The sequence below is a fragment of the Camellia sinensis genome, chromosome 10 (genome assembly GCF_055761805.1).
Source record: "Camellia sinensis isolate YWXY chromosome 10, ASM5576180v1, whole genome shotgun sequence".
NCBI lineage: Eukaryota > Viridiplantae > Streptophyta > Magnoliopsida > Ericales > Theaceae > Camellia > Camellia sinensis.
The window spans coordinates 82190137-82206913 of NC_138970.1; the positions used below are offsets into that span (position 1 = coordinate 82190137).

General features: G+C 29.2%; 1 long non-coding RNA gene across 1 annotated transcript; it reads left to right on the top strand.

The window, feature by feature from the left end:
* Positions 1-7163: 7163 nt before the first annotated feature.
* On the top strand, positions 7164-10812 carry LOC145801192 (uncharacterized). Its single transcript, XR_014342271.1, has 2 exons — positions 7164-7699; positions 10119-10812. It is a non-coding gene; the product is annotated as an uncharacterized LOC145801192 (long non-coding RNA).
* Positions 10813-16777: the final 5965 nt, after the last annotated feature.

Sequence of the window (16777 nt, forward strand, 5' to 3'; positions counted from 1 at the left end):
ACTTTTTTTTTTTTAATTAAAAAAAATCCTTCTGCAAATTCACAATTCAATTACAGCTTTAAATAATTACTTTATTTATTTATTTATTTTATCTTATTTCTCTACAAATTGAAGATATAAATAAAGTCTGTGTTTAAATTAAAAATTGAGAGAAATTAGAGGAGAGGAAGAAAAATGAAAAGAGAAAAAAGAACATATTTTATTTCATTCATTTTATCCATCCATTCTCTTGAAGAGGCCCTCATGAACTCAGCCTGTTTTCTTTTCCTTTTTTAAAAAATTAAACAAAACATGTTTAATTAAAAACATCTCCAATGTTATTGGGCATTTTACCTATCTAAAAGTTACTACAATTTATATATTTTATTTTGCATATCCATTTTTTTATGTTTTCACTCCAATTCTACTTTCTATTTTAGTTATTCATTGAAATACTATTCACATTTTATTGAATGTCAAATTATCAACAACGATGGAAAAAAATGATCATAAGGGTCAAATAATTTTTTTATAAACTTTAAAGGCTAACTATATGTAGTTTTTAAATATAAGTTGAGGCAAAGTACCTAATTGCATGCCTAGTGCATTGGAGTTTTTTTTTTTTTTTAAATGAGTTATACTAGGAAAATTATTCAATGCTCTAGGAACTCTACGTGTTCATACTTTAGGACTAATTATCATACACCATGCCCCATCATATTCCTTAATCACCCGACAAACAATTATAAATTGGATAAATTACACTGACACCTCCCGAAGTTTATGTTTATTATAGTTCCCCCTCACTTTTTAGAAATTACATCTCTCCCTGAGGTTTAAAATTTCATTACAATTTCCCCCTCAGCAATTTAATTTTTTTAAATACCATTTTTGCCCTCACTAGGTAAATTACATTGACACCCCTCATATTTTAGAAATTACAATCCTCTCCCTAAAGTTTAAAATAGCATTATCAATTGCGCCCTCGGTTAGTATTAGTTGGAAAAAAATTCATTGAAAAAAAAATTTAATTGGAAAAAAAATTGTTTGAAAAAAAAAATTTGTTAGTAAAATTTTTAAATTTCTGTTTAAAAATCAACGTAAACTCATTTTTTGAATTTATGTTTTTTTCTCAAATTTACAAACTGAGACAACTATTTATAAACCAAAAAAATTATCAAATAAGTTTTTATGACAGTTTTTTAAATATTTGTAAATATAAATTGAAAACTGAAAACGAAATGATCACCAAACAGGTTTCAGATGGTAAAAATGTCGTAAAATTAACAAATAATTAAATAAGTTACCAACGTAAGAAATGACTTATTAAAAGATTCTTAGGCTATGAATGGTTTGATTTAATTTTTTTAAATTAAAAATTAATTTGGTTAAGAAACAAAAAATAAAAAATAATTATCATTTTTATATAATTTTTATCTTTCGAGTGGTTAGAAATAATTTTTTACAAATTAAATTGAAACAACCATACGTTTGTATATAACCTGTCCAAAAAGTTAAAATGATAATTATTTTTATCCTTAAAAGATAATTATTTTTTATTTTTATTTCTTAACCAAATTAATTTTTAATTTTTAAAAAAAATTCTAAAAATCAAACCATACATAGCATAAGAATCTTTTGATAAGTCATTTCTTACGTTAGTAACTTATTTAATTATTTGTTAATTTTACGACATTTTTACCATTTGAGACCTGTTTGGTAACCATTTCATTTTCAGTTTTCAATTTATATTTACAAAAAATTTAAAAATTGTCATAAAAACTTGTTTGATAATTTTTTTGGTTTATAAATTGTTGCCTCAGTTTGTAAATTTGAGGAAAAAACGTAAATTCAAAAAATGAGTTTATGCTGGTTTTTAAACATTAAAAATTTTACTAACAAATTTTTTTTTTCAATTCTTTTTTTTTTCAAATAATTTTTTCTTCAATTAATTTTTTTTTCCAACTAACACTAACGGAGAGGGCAATTGGTAATGCTACTTTAAACCTTAGGGAGGGGTTTGTAATTTTTAAAATGTGAGGGGTCTCAATGTAATTTACCTAGTGAGGGAAAAATTGGTATTTAAAAAAATTAAATTGCCCAGGAGAATCTGTAATAAAACTTTAAATCTCAGGAGAGATGTAATTTCCAAAAGGTGAGGGGGGAATTGTAATAAACATAAATATCAAAGGGTGTCGGTGTAATTTACCCTTATAAATTTTTCATTCTCCACCAATTATAACAAATTAGAGTACCATGTGACTTTACTCTAAAAGCACCCAATTACCACTCATTATACTAGACATTTTAACTAACCAACTTTAATATACCTAATAGGTTGAAGATACTGTCAAAAAAGCCACGTTTTTTTGGAGCATTTTTTTTGCTTTTAGTAATTATTTTTTAAAATTGGTGCTAAAAGTTTTTCTTTTCCAGGTTCATCTAATGTAGAACGATCTAAAATCTAAATCTATTAAAGACAAAAAAAAGAAAAAAAAAGAAAAATTCAAAAATCACTTCTTTTTTTGTTTTTGCCTTTAGTGGAATTTTTTTATATTATTATTATTATTATTATTTATTTTTCTTGTTGGTTTGGTAGAGTAAAATTTAAAAATGTATAAATTTTAAAAAAATTTGTAAAAACTTCACTGAAAGGAAATTAATAATAATAATAAAAAGCACTAACCCAGCTCCAAAATTCCTTTATTTTTGTTGGACAAAATCTATATGTGTTGCTAATTCCAGGCATGGCCATTAGGGGTGAGCAGCGGATATACCGATCCGTCAAAACCGACCAAACCGAACCGATCCGCCGCATTTTGGACGGATGTGTGATGATGGGCGGACGGATGTGGATTGATTTTCTCCAATCTGCCAATTTGGCGGACGGATGGCGGATTTGAGATTCTTTTGGCCGCAACCGAACCGCCAAATCGCGAGCACCCCTAATAATTTATAATTTTATGTTTTCAATTTGTTTAAATATTTTGTTTGCATTTTCAATTGAAAAAGAGTTTAAATATTCTGTTGAAAAAAAGTTATCAACTTGAATATATTTTTTGAATTGAAAAAAATAAACGTATTATTTATCTATATTTTTTGGTTTTTAAATTTAACTCTAAAAATAATAAATAGAAAATATGATATATGCTGGTTGGCTTTTGTTTTCAAAAACATATATAGATGTAACAATATAGAGACATACAATTTCTACTACTGCTCTGTTCATGGTTTGAATTGTTATTATATTTTAAAAACCACAGATTGTAATACTTTATGTGGATGAATCATGCTGTGATTGTAATATGTGGATGAGACATGCAGTGATTGTGATATTCTAAAGTTTCAAACTTTCTTTTTTTGGGTGAGGCATACAGTTATTGTAATACTTTTTTTTAAGTCATTGATTGTAATACTTTTTTTTTTTTTTTTGAGGAAGTGCACAAGTTGAATTATGTTGAAAATTTATAAAATTTTAAACCGCTAAACCGATTCGCATCAAACCGCCAAACCGCTCAATCCACATCCGCCGGATTTGCGGACGGATGGGGATTGATTTTCTCCAATCCGCCAATCTGGAGGACGGATGACGGATTGGAGATTCCGTGGCCGCAACCGACCCGCGCCCACCCCTAATGGCCATACTCTTTGTTTTAATTAGATCTACTGTTTGGGCTTTTATGTATGAATTGGTCCTCTTTCTTTATCTTTATTTTTATTTTTAAGGAGAATTACATTGGTTTGGGAAGCCAAAAGTCCGGCTTTTTAGTCTAATAAGACAAAATATTACATCCAATTCATAATTATTATATTTTTTTCTCACAAAAAAGTCAAAAGTCCTTTCCAAACCAGGTCTTTTAGCCCCAAGCTAAAATAGCCATAAAAACCAAAAAATCAAAAAACTAAAAAGCTAATCCATTTCCCAAACGAACCTATAGATATGAGGGAAAAAAAAAAAAATTATACATATATGAAATATAAAATGTATCTGTAATGAAATGAAAATGAAAAACTATAGAGCATATTACATATATCCCTTGAGCTTTGGCTAAATTACAGATACCCTTGAGGTTTGAGAATTTACAAATTCTCCCCTGAATGCTATATTTGCATAAGAAATTAGGGGGTAATTTGTTATGAAATATAAACCTCATGGGACAAATTGTTATGAAAATACAAACCTCAGGGGGCGGGATATAATTTCCAAAATCTCAGGGATATCTGTAATTTAGCTAAATCTCGAGGGAGGTATATGTAATTTGCCCAAAACTATATAAGAGTATAAATTTGTACCCCACGTATTAGTAATAATAATACGGGGACCTCTAAAATTTGTGATCCCTACCATCCCTAATTAATTTGTAATTACTCATATATATATATATATATATATATATATATATATTTTTTTTTTCTCTCACAAAATGTGCGGCGGTGTGGGTTCTAGGTCTTTATCACCATTCCTTTTTCTAATTCCCCTTATTTTTATATTGGGCCTCTGTATTCTTCCGCAGATCAAAATTGGAAGTAAACATGCCATAAAGCCCTAAGGTCCGTTTGTTTTTAAATATAAAATGAGAAAATTGATAGTGAGGAGATTAAGTAAAATTATATTTATTTTGATGATAATTGTTAGTGTAGAGATTGTTAAATTATTTTTATGTAAAATAAATATAAAATAATAAAACAAATAAAAAATACAAAAATGTTAAACATTAATGTTTAAAAAAAATATCCAACATGTAAAAAATTTTAAAAAATAAAAATAAAATAAAAAATTTGGAGGAAAAAATAAAACAAATAAAATAATGATTTTTACTAAACAAAAAATAAAAAAAATTAAACATTAATGTTCAAAAAAAATGCCTGACATGTAAAAAATAAAATAAAAAATAAATAAAAATAAAAAATTGCTAGTCTGCCTGACTGTTTTTCTAATACAAAGTCCTAGATGTCCATCCGAATCCCCTTGGGCAGGCTCATCCTAATCCGGATCTCACTATCAATTCCCTCTCCATCGCTCAAAACAAACATAATATTAGTGAGTCTTACCTCACTATCAATCGCAAGGATCCAGGGGTACTGCAGTAACTGCTGCGAGTCAAAACGACGCCGTTTTGACTTTAAGTGCATATTCAAGTTAAAAAAAAAAAATGCTAGCCGATGAAAGGGCTAAAACGCAGGCGAGCGGATCCTCTAGAGTTAATCCTCTAAAGTACTTGATCGAACGGCTAAGAACAAAACTCACCAAAACGACGTCGTTTTGGTGAGTATTTTGAAAAAAAAAAAAAAAATCAAATTTTTCGATTTCAAAACAACTCGATACGCTTCTTCAATCTCTACACCAATGTTTTTCTTCAATTCATCATCATAATCACAACCCAACAACCTAATCAAACTCTCTTTCAACTCCGAATCACAGCAATAACTCTCTCTCTCAAATCCATTCTCTCCATCACCCTCCTCATTCTCTCTCTTTCCTGTTCCACTCTCTCTCTATAAACGACTTCACCAAATCTAACAGATCCACCGCCGTCTCCGGTGGCGAGTACTCGCTTCCGCTACTCTCGCAGAGCCTAGCGCGCGCCACCTCATCAAATGCCTCCGCCACCCTCTTGAACCTCGCTGCCATTGTTGATCTGCAAAAAAAGCTTCAAAAAACTCTTTTTCTGATCAAACTAAAGAAGACCCAGATGATATTATATAAAATGAGAAACTGGGTTTTTCTTGAAAGAGACAGTTATGTTGAGATTATGTTGATAGGGTGAGCATATCCATTAATGGAGTCAAAGAATCTCTCTAATTTCAGATTTCTAGGAACCTTCGTTGTTTTGAAATCAAAAAATCTGATTTTTTTTTTTTTTTTCAAATACTCACCAAAATGACATCCTTTTAGTGAGTTTTGTTTTCAGCCGTTCGATCAAGTACTTTAAGAGATCACTCTAGAGGATTAACTCTAGAGGATCCGCTCGCCGAACGCAGAGCCCATGAAAAGAAGAAACATCTTCCACCACTTTACTACTAGTCTGCCACTAAACGCCACGGCGATATATTTTATTTATTACTTTAATATTTCAGACATATTTTTTTATTACATTATGAAAATATCTTTCAAAACAACCTAATTGTTTTTTATGCAAAAAAGTATTTATATATATGTTTATGTACCTAAGTTAAGAATAAATATTACGTATATCAATTATTTTAAATGGTGTCATTAATAAAAAAAAATTATATGTACATAAATCAAACTAGGTGGATGTCAACTAGGTGGACACTATTTTTTTTCAAACTGTAAATTAAGAATTGCATTGTAAAATAATTCAGATAATTTTATTATTGTATGGGTGAACAGTTAGAATTTCACTTTTTCAATTAATTCTGTTAAATAAAAAAATTATGATAGAGAGGTATTTGTAATTTTTCAAATCACAGGGAATAATTCGTATTTTAAGCAAACTTCAAGGGATGTATTTTTAATTTATCTTATTTTTTTTTCTCATTATAAGATTAAGAATTATATGGTAAAATGATATTAAATGACATCCACCTAGTTTGATTTATGTAAATATAATTTTTTTTATTAATGACACCATTTAAAATAATTAGTATACGTAATATTTATTCTTAACTTAAGTACATTAGCATATATAAAAATAATTTTTTTCATAAAAAACAATTATGTTAGTTTGAAAGATATTTTCATAAAATAATAAATAAAATATATGTCCGAAATATTAAAGTAATAAATAAAATATATCCCGGCAATATTCAAATTGGAGACTAAGTAGTGCAGTGGTCGAAGACGTTTCTTTTCTTCACGTGCTTTGCGTTCGAGCACCCTTTCAACGGCTAATTTTATTTTTATTTTTTTTAACTTGAATATGCATCTAAGAGCCAAAATGATGCCATTTTGACTCGCAGCATTTACTGCTAAAAATCCCTCAGAGCAATACCCCGAATCCCAATCGCAATTTCCCAACTAAGTCTCTAAACAAACGGAGCCTAACTATATATACGGGGGCATTTTGAAAAATTGACTAAAAATTAATTTTTTTTATTTTTTTTAATTATTCTAACTTTTTATAAATAAAAAATATAAAAAATAATGCGATTAAAAATGAATTAAAAAGGTTAAAACTGACTTTTTTAACTTCTTGTCAAAACAACCCATAGCATAGAAAGTGGTTCTTTACTTCCGTCAATGGGGCTAGCGAATGGTAGAACTTGGAGAGAGAATCGGGAGAGAGAGAGAAGAAGAAGAAGAAAGCTTGAAGCGGGAATGGTAGAACGTGTGGACAACTTAGCAACCATACGAGGGAAGATGCGATGAGATCAGATATTGGTCTTCTTCTTCCCAATGTGTATCTATATAGTTTTCAATCTGAATTCTCTTTTGCTGCTCGCTTCTTCTTCTCCTTCTTCCTCCGCCTCCCTTGCGTGCGTGCGTGAGTGCGTGTGTGTGTCTCTATGTCTGCCTGTGTCTGTTTGGATTGGGTGATTTGGAAAGAAATGGAAAAATAAAATAAAATAAAATGAACTCTGTGTCAAGTTCTGCAATCGCTTACCCCGGACCTCGTGATGATGCGATTACAGCTCTGAAGGTTCTAACCTCGTGATAAAAGAAAATGAACTCTGTCTCTATGTCTGTGCCTGCGTCTGTTTGGTTCAGCTTCGTTGTTTCTAGGTTCACAAATTACCGCCCAAACTCCACAATCTGGTATGTAATTTAGTAGTTTTCTACTCCTTTTTCTGCTATATGTGGATATATTAGTATCTGATTTGCATGCCTCTGTTTTCACGGGTGTCTGTTAGTGCATAGACATATTAGGCACACCACCTGCTTGACAATATGCCTAAATAAGCAAGAACATGAACAAAAAACGTACGCAGACCTTTAAACCAGTAATATACAATTGACATTTAAAACTAAGAAATAAACCTGGATAAGGTTTTCATTACAAGATTTAGATTGACAAGTTTTTGAATTTATATGACTGCCCAACCCATCCCATTTATTAATAATAGGTGGAGATTATATTGGAGCTCCTAGGAAGACTTGAAGTTTGAACTTTGACTAGTCTTAGAGACACACAAGAGATTTTGCTAATCTTTCATTCGTTGTGATAAACGAATTTCACCTATTGACATCAATAATATAATGTTCAAAAATATGAAGTTCTTCAAAGCAAATGATATCTCACTTCATATCCCTTAACAGCATGTGAAAATTCTCTTCCAGGACATTTTTGCTTTAGCTTTTTGCTTATCTCCTGGTCACAACCACCACATGCAGTAAATTGAGTATGAAACAGCTCTCAGAAATATAAAACAAACAGACAGATCTATGACAAGGACAATTAAACAAATAGCCCCCAAAAATTGATGAATTAGCCACAAAATAAACAATTTCACCAGAACATCCACTCAAGTTACTGTCAGTCATAGGTACTGTGCTCTTATTTACTAGAGTTCACTCATATGACAATCTTATATATCAATAATTCTTTGATTAGTTTAGAGCTCACTTTTCATATTTTGATTAATTTGATCTGCTTTGCGTGGCTTCTATCTATATGTTTTTACTCTGTGTTTTTAATCTTGTATGCATAAGTGAGTGAAATAAATCCTTTTTTTTTTTTTTTTTTTCAAATTTCTTTTTTCTATTCCATTTAGAAATCCCTAAATCCAGATCCCATTCTGAAAAAAATTATGCCATACTAATTTCTCCAAATATAAGCTAAAATTTTCTCCATTTCCCTTTATTTTTCTAAATTCCTATCTAAATCCATGATCTAAACACAACTTCGAAGTTTTCCCTCAGTTTGATGACCACCCAGTACAAATGAATAATTTGATTTTAACTGGTTGGTAACAGACATTTCATTTTTCTCTAAAAAAAAAATAATAATAAAAAATAAAAAATAAAAAATAAAAAATAAAAAATTGGTTGTTGAATGAATAATTGGGAGATAAGAAATAGGATGGAAATTTTGATAATCCACTGGAAGAAAAAAAAAAAAAAAAAAAAAATTTCTGACTCTGTGTTTAATGTCAGAAACCAATCAAGTGCTTGACCGTTAACTAAGTTTACAATTCTTAGTTCATGTATTACCCAAATGAAGATAAGCTATTATGTATGAGACACACCAGTTTAATCACCAAACTGAAACACAAGATTTTGAGGCCATTCATTAAAACCAAATAATGTCTGCTACTAAACATTATGTGTTTTTTAACCTAGACAAACAATGTAAAATCAATAGCAGGTGTAGGCCTTAATTATATTTGATTTTGTCAGATTGTTTTGTGACCATGCTCACAAAATCATTACTGATGTCTCTTTAACAGTTTGTCTTCAAATCTTCTATCAACAATTAAATTGATTCTGCTGAATTATTTCCTTGCTAAATAGCTACCAGATACCTTGGCTCCATTATTGGTCCTCTAGGAAAGTAGATTTTCTCCTGGAAGCTTAATAGCAAAATGAAAAAGAAAAAATAGGTGCCCTTGTAAAAAACCCAACCAACCAAAATCTCTTACTGAAATAGGAAACAGGTATAATGTAGAATAGAAGAAGGACAAGGAAAAAGGAAAGAAAACAGGTGCTATATTGTGGGATAAATAATTATTTTTAGTTGGATAATTAAAGAGACAGATTATATAATGTAGAACAACCTGTTTCAAAGAGTGATTAAGAAATCTACAAAAAGGGGGTAGCCACAACAGAAAGGTGTAGATTTATAACCAACAAATAGATGATCAGTTGTCGATTCTACCATGTGAGGACATAAAACAGCAAAAGCATAAAACATGCCTAAGCACCCAAATGGCCTGCTGGATAATTCCGGATTGCTCAATCTTATGTAATTGCTGAAATGATCAATAAAATTTGGTGTGGACAAAAGCAAGTTTGTAATGCAACCTTTTCGCTCATATTTTATTTCCTTGTTTTCCATGTTAGAGAAACAAGGATTAATGATTTTTTTTTCCATTCCATTTCCTTTTTAATTTTTTTTGTCCTTTGGACAAGTAAATGCAAAGATGCAAAGAAAGTGTTATTAGCTTGATTTTTTCATTGGTCATTGGTTGCTAAAAAGGTGTTATTATGATGAACAAGATTTTTAATGGGTACAAAGTTGTTTTGTGTGACATTTGCAATTGCTGGATGGCCATGTTGAGCAACTGAAACTTGAAGCATCAGTTTGTTGGTGAACTTGGAGTACCGTGAAGTGGTGTTTAACATAGATGACATGCTTTACCATGATACTGTCATTGGAGCAGATTCGTACAAAACTGTGACTGGTGGATTATGTGTTGCTGGCTAGGGAGTTGGCAGGACAGAAGCTACTGTAATGCTTGGTCAGATATAAGAATTTGCTAATCTATTTCTGAATCTCCATACAAGAGAGTAAGACGATATGGGATGGAATCTCCCATCAATCTTACATTCATTATCTTGCGTAGACTTTTGATGACAATTTAACTCCTCTAATACCCACAATTTGTCTTCTTTTCTTCACACTAAATAGGATTGATTACAATTCTTAGAACTTTCCCATTACAATTCTAACAAAACTTAAACCTGTTTTACTTTATTTATTTTCATTTATAGACTTTTGACTTTCAGCCAAGGATTTTGTAGGTATCACTTTGTCGCATGGGAATGGAAAAACCAGTTTGATGCACCACCGGAAAGTATAGATTTTCTAATCAATTTTCATTTTTTTGGTATTGATATGAATGAAATTGATGGTTTTTATTGGAAACTATGCTTGTAGGGTTTAAAAAAATGATATTCACATTTTATCCTATATATTTTCCTTCCAACAATTCTTGCTCTTTTGTTTTTCAGTTCATTATGATTGGATGTAATGACGCTATTGCCAATGGTACACTTATGTTTAGTTCCTTTAGAAACTCTTTTTGGGAACCGGTTGTCACATTAAAATGGTCAAATGGCATCAGATGTTAACGGAACTTGACACACATGACTAACTAGGCATAAGTGACTTGTAGGAAAAGACGAGACTCGAAACCGGTTCCTAGTTTTGAATCTAGAGCCTAATTCCTGTTTGTGAAAACTTGTCATTTAGAAACTCTTTTTTAGAATCGGTTGACACACTAAAATGGTCAAACGGCTTTGAATGTCAACGAAACTTGACACACACGACTAACTAGGCACAAGTGACTTGTAGGAAAAGACAGGACTCAAAATTGATTCCCGGTTTTGAATCTAAAGCCTAATTCCTGTTTGTGAAAACTTGTTTTTTAGAAACTCTTTTTCTGAACCGGTTGACACATTAAAATGGTCAAATGGCATCGAATGTCAATGAAACTTTACACACTTGACTAACTAGGCACAAATGACTTGTAGGAAAAGATGGGACTCAAAATCGGTTCCAGTTTTGAATTTAGAGCCAAATTCCCGTTTGTGAAAACTTGTCCTTTAAAAACTCTTTTTTGAGCCGATTGACACACTAAAACGATCAATTAGAGTTGGATGTCAACGAAACTTGGCACACATGACTAACTAGGCACAAATGACTTGTTGGAAAAGACATGACTCAGCCTCTTGACATTGTTATTTGTTCTTTGTTTTGTCACCTATATTGCCAATTGTTGTTATTAATCTCATATCCGTTTCATGCCTACTAGCATGAACTGTTAGGGGCTGTTTTGTCTGTATTTAAGCACAATTATTTGGTTAGATTTTTGATTTTGTGTTTATTCGATTATTGTTAGATTATAGGGGAATGTGTTCAATCAATACTTGATTTTAATAGTATTATCATAATTGGAGGATGTGATTAAATTTTCTTTAGATGGTTCATGTATACCAATAGTCCAATTGGCAGAGGGACTTCTTATTAATGACCATTCATTGTGTGAAATTGATGGAGTTCCAATTGGGCCCGAATATTTCATAGTCTTTGTCTTAAATGCAAAAAATCCGAATGCTCGTTTCGAAACATCATTCGGAGGTCTAAGAACAGTTGGAGAAGCTGTTGGATGATACATTGTATGGTACTTGATTCATGTATACGTTCCAATCTTATTTGTTTGTTTACTTATTTTTTGAAATAAATATAAATTTTTTTACATTTTTTGTAAGCTTGAAATTAATTATATTGTAAATAATTATTATATTTTATTTCTTTATGTAGATGCTATCATTTTGAGTACGTGATGATATTTCGCATATTGATATTATAGAGCTTACTATTGATACTAAAAATAAGCTATAATATATATATATATATATATATTTTTTATTTGTACTATCGATACTTTTGTTTTGTTTTAGATACAAATTTGAGTTTTTGAATTATCAAAAATTATTAATATTGTTGGAGGATGTTTTTATATATTTTTGTAATGAATGTTTGGTTGACACTGTATTGTTACTATATATATATATATATATATTATTCGTATATAAGATTTTGTGAATGTGGATATGTGAATTTTATTTTAGAAAATATTAATTTGTACAGGGAATTAATTAATAAAATATATATTTATTTTATGAAAATAATTTTTTTGCGTTTATTGGCGACGGTTTAAACTGTTGCGAATATGCTATTAATTTAATTTTATTTTTTGTGATGTTTTAAACCGTCACAAATAATTCTTTTAGCAACGTCCACTACTGTTTAAAAAAAAAAATTTAAGTAACGACATCTTAAACTGTCGTTAAAAGTGATGTTTTTCTTGTCTTTTTGTGTTAGGCTAAATCGTTGTAAAAACTATTGATTTGTCATCGTTATAAGTAGGGGTGTGCATAATACCCGCCGAAACCACCAAAATCGCACCGAACCACACCGCCAAGGCAAATTTGTTATTATTTGCCAATCGAACTGCCGTTTTTTGGTAAGAAAAATGGCAAATTCTAGTGACACTTTTATCAATTCGCCGGTTTCTATTTTTTTTCCAAACCGCATCGACCCGCACCGCTATTAAATCATGTTTTATAAGATTCTAAAAATTCTTTTTTATTTAAGTTTGCTTGTTGTTCTATACCTTAGAATATAGTATTACATTACTGCTCGAGGGGAATTCAAGATGTCAATAATCCAAAATAAAGTTGGATTCCAATTCACTTTTCAAGATGCTTAACATCACGGTATTTTTTGTCTTTTTTTTACTCTTTGATTTAAGTTTTGTAATTTGAATTATATTTTTTATAAACCGCTAATCCGCCCGAACCGTCAAGGCAAATCCGTCATTATTTGTCAACCGAACTGCCGGTTTTTGATAAGGAAAATGGTAAATTTTAGTGACACTTTTATCAATCCGTTACCCGCCATATGGTTTCTATTTTTCTCTCAAATCACACAGGCCTGCACCGCGCACACCCCTACTGATAAGAAAGGCCCCTTCCTGCCACTTTCCATTTCTTGTTGCTATTTCGTCACAAATTGGGACCGCATGTGCACTTTTTGCAAAAGATCCAATTTTTAGTAGTATAACTTGATTTCAACTTGGATTTTGAATTGAAAACTAGAGCTCATTTAAAGGCATCTCGTTGGAATAAAAGTAAATCTATATAAATAGTAATCATGGAACCGATTTTATCTATTTAAATCGATTTTAAAAATGGTAAAATTGACATTATCCGTCCTCTTTCATGTTGGGTAGGAGTATCATGTGATTATACAATCCATAATATTTCTATGCATCATTGAATAGCTAACTAAATATGTATAAATTCTTTGTATTTATATGGAATAAAATTATTCATACATACTCATTTTCTTATAGATTGCTGAATAAATAAATAAAAATAAAAATAATTCTTTGACGGTCTTGTGATTCATTTTTAATAAAGGGGAAACAGCTTTGTGCTTCATTTTGTTTTAATTAAAAAAAACTCCTTCAAATTCACAATTCAATTACAACTTTAAATAATTAGTTTATTTTTCTTTTATCTTATTTCTCTACAAATTGAAGATATTAATAACGTCTGTGTTTAAATTAAAAATTGAGAGAAATTAGTGAAGAGGAAGAAAAATAAAAGAGAAAAAAGAACAATTTTTATTTCATTCATTTTACCCATCCGTTCTCTTGAAGAGGGCCTCATGAACTCAGTCTGTTTTCTTTTCCTTTTTTAAAAAATTAAACAAAACATGTTTAATTAAAAACATCTCCAATGCTATTAGGCATTTTACCTATTAAAAAATTTACTAGAATATATATATATATATATATATATTATTTTGCATATTCATATTTTTATGTTTTCACTCATATTTTACTTTTTATTTTAGTTATTCATTCAAATATTATTCACATTTTATAGAATGTCACATCATCGACAAAAATGGAAAAAAAATGATCATAAAGGTCAAATAAATTTTGTATAATCTTTGAAGGCTAACCACATGTAGTTTTTAAATGTAAGTTGAGGTAAAATGTCTAATCATATGCCTAGTACGTTAGAGTTTAAACAAAAAAATGAGTTATACTAGGAAAAACCATTCAATGCTCTTGGAGTTTCACGTGTTCATACTCTAGGACTAATCATATTTCTCAATTACCTGACACAAAATCATGAATTCTACTTTCTCTACTAATTATAACACATTGGTGCACCCCGTGACTGTACTCTAGGAGCATCCAATTACCACTCATTATACTAGACATTTTAACTAACAAATATTATATACCTAGTAGGTTGAAATATTCTAAAAAAAGTCACATTTTTCCATAGCATTTTTTGTTTTTAGTAATTTTTTTAAAAATTGGTGCTAAAAGTTTTTCTTTTTCAGGTCCATCTAATGTAGAAGGATCTAAAATCTAAATTTACTAAAAAAAATAAAAAATAAAAATCACTTTTTTTTTTTTCCCCCTTTAGTGGAATTGTTTTTATATATAATTATTATTTTTTATTTTTCTTGTTGGTTTAGTGAAGTAAAATTTAAAAATTTTTGTAAAAACTTCACTAAAAAAAAATTAATAAAAAAAAAAAGCACTAAAAAACCCAACTCCAAAATTCCTTTATTTTTGTTGGACAAAATCTACATGAATTGCTAATGCCAGACATGGCCATACTCTTGTTTTAATTGTTTGGGCCTTTATGTATGAATTGGTCCTCTTTCTTTATTTTTAAGGAGAATTACATATAGGAGAGAGGTAGAAAAAAAAAAATTATAAATCTATACTATATATATAATAGAATGTAGTGTTGTTTTAAAAGGCTTCAAAATGTTATTCTAAAATTCTCATAAATTTGAAAAATACGTGGCACCTCTCTTTTGAGTTTATAGCTCTTTTCCTTCCCTCCCAAAGACTTTCATAACAATAAAAACTCCTATCCTTCCACCTAAAATGACATTCTAAAATTCTCATAAATTTGAAAAATACGTGGCACCTCTCTTTTGAGTTTATAGCTCTCTTCCTTCCCTCCTAAAGACTTTCATAACAACAAAAACTCATATCCTTCCACCTTTCTCTTCTACACTACGTTTGTCCCTCACCCTCAAAGATTTTCACTCCCACTCTTCCATTATCCACAACTCTTATCCATAAAAAGTTGTCAACAAAAAAAAAAAAAAAAAAAACAAAACCTGTCCAAACTCAAAAAAAAAAAAAAAAAAAAGCCTATTCAAACAAATCTGTTACTCTCCTACCTCAAACAAATCTCTCCTACCCTCAAACACTTTCAATCCCACTCTCTTACTATCCTACAACAGATTGATATATATAAAAAAAACAACCCATCTATCCATATCCCCTTAAACCATTACTTCTAACAATCCACTACTGCAAATACATATACTTCATCGACTTCCTTCATCAGCAGTGAATGCCAGCAGTCCGCAATCCGCCATCAAATGCAAGTCTCGGTTTTTCTTTTTCTTTAATAATTTATTTTTTGTTCCAAACATTTGAGAATTTGTATTTTGACTACAGAGATTGCAGAAAATTGTAATCTCCAAATTTAATATTTCATGTTTTATTTTGTTTTACAAAATCCAAAATATATATGTACATACTTGGCTTGAAAATCGGAAATATTATGTTTTGAAATGAAAATTCTATCATATTAAACATGATTTCAATTCTTTTGTTTTTCTTTATAATTTTTAATTTAATATTAAAATTTAATTATTTTCATTACTTCTTTAATTTCTTAGATTGCAAGAATCTATTAAATTTAATACTATATTAACGATATATGTTAGTTTTATTTTTATTTTATGTTATGAAAAATAAAATCAATAATTTTACACATAATACAACTAAATTTATTTTGGGTGGAGTAAGGGGAAATTAATTAATTATATGTATATTATAAAATCATAACAAGTATTAAGTTATTTGTGCATTAAACTCATAATTTTTTAATTTTTTTTAAATAATTTTACACAACTTTTAAATTTACAAATAATACTCTATTTGGTTTGGAATTTTCAAAAATAATTTTTTCAGTTTTCAATTCGTATTTTTATATTTTTAGATCCACTAAATCTTGATATACTTAAAAGGTATAAAATTTGTACAAAAATCTTTAAAAGATTTATTGAATACAACAAAATATGAAAATGTGTTGAATTTTCTTATTTTTTATTTATTTATTTTTTGGTGAATTTTTTTTTAAAAAAATTATATAAATATTATACTTTTTTAGTGTATTTAGATTAGGTATATCTAAATTTTTTTTAAAAACTATGTAAAATATTAAAAAAATTACTAAAAAATAAAAGCTTAATTTTCTAAAAAGTAAGTTAAATCAAAAGTTTTATATAAGAGAAACAAAATAATTAAAAAAAAATAAGTATAATATATATAGATA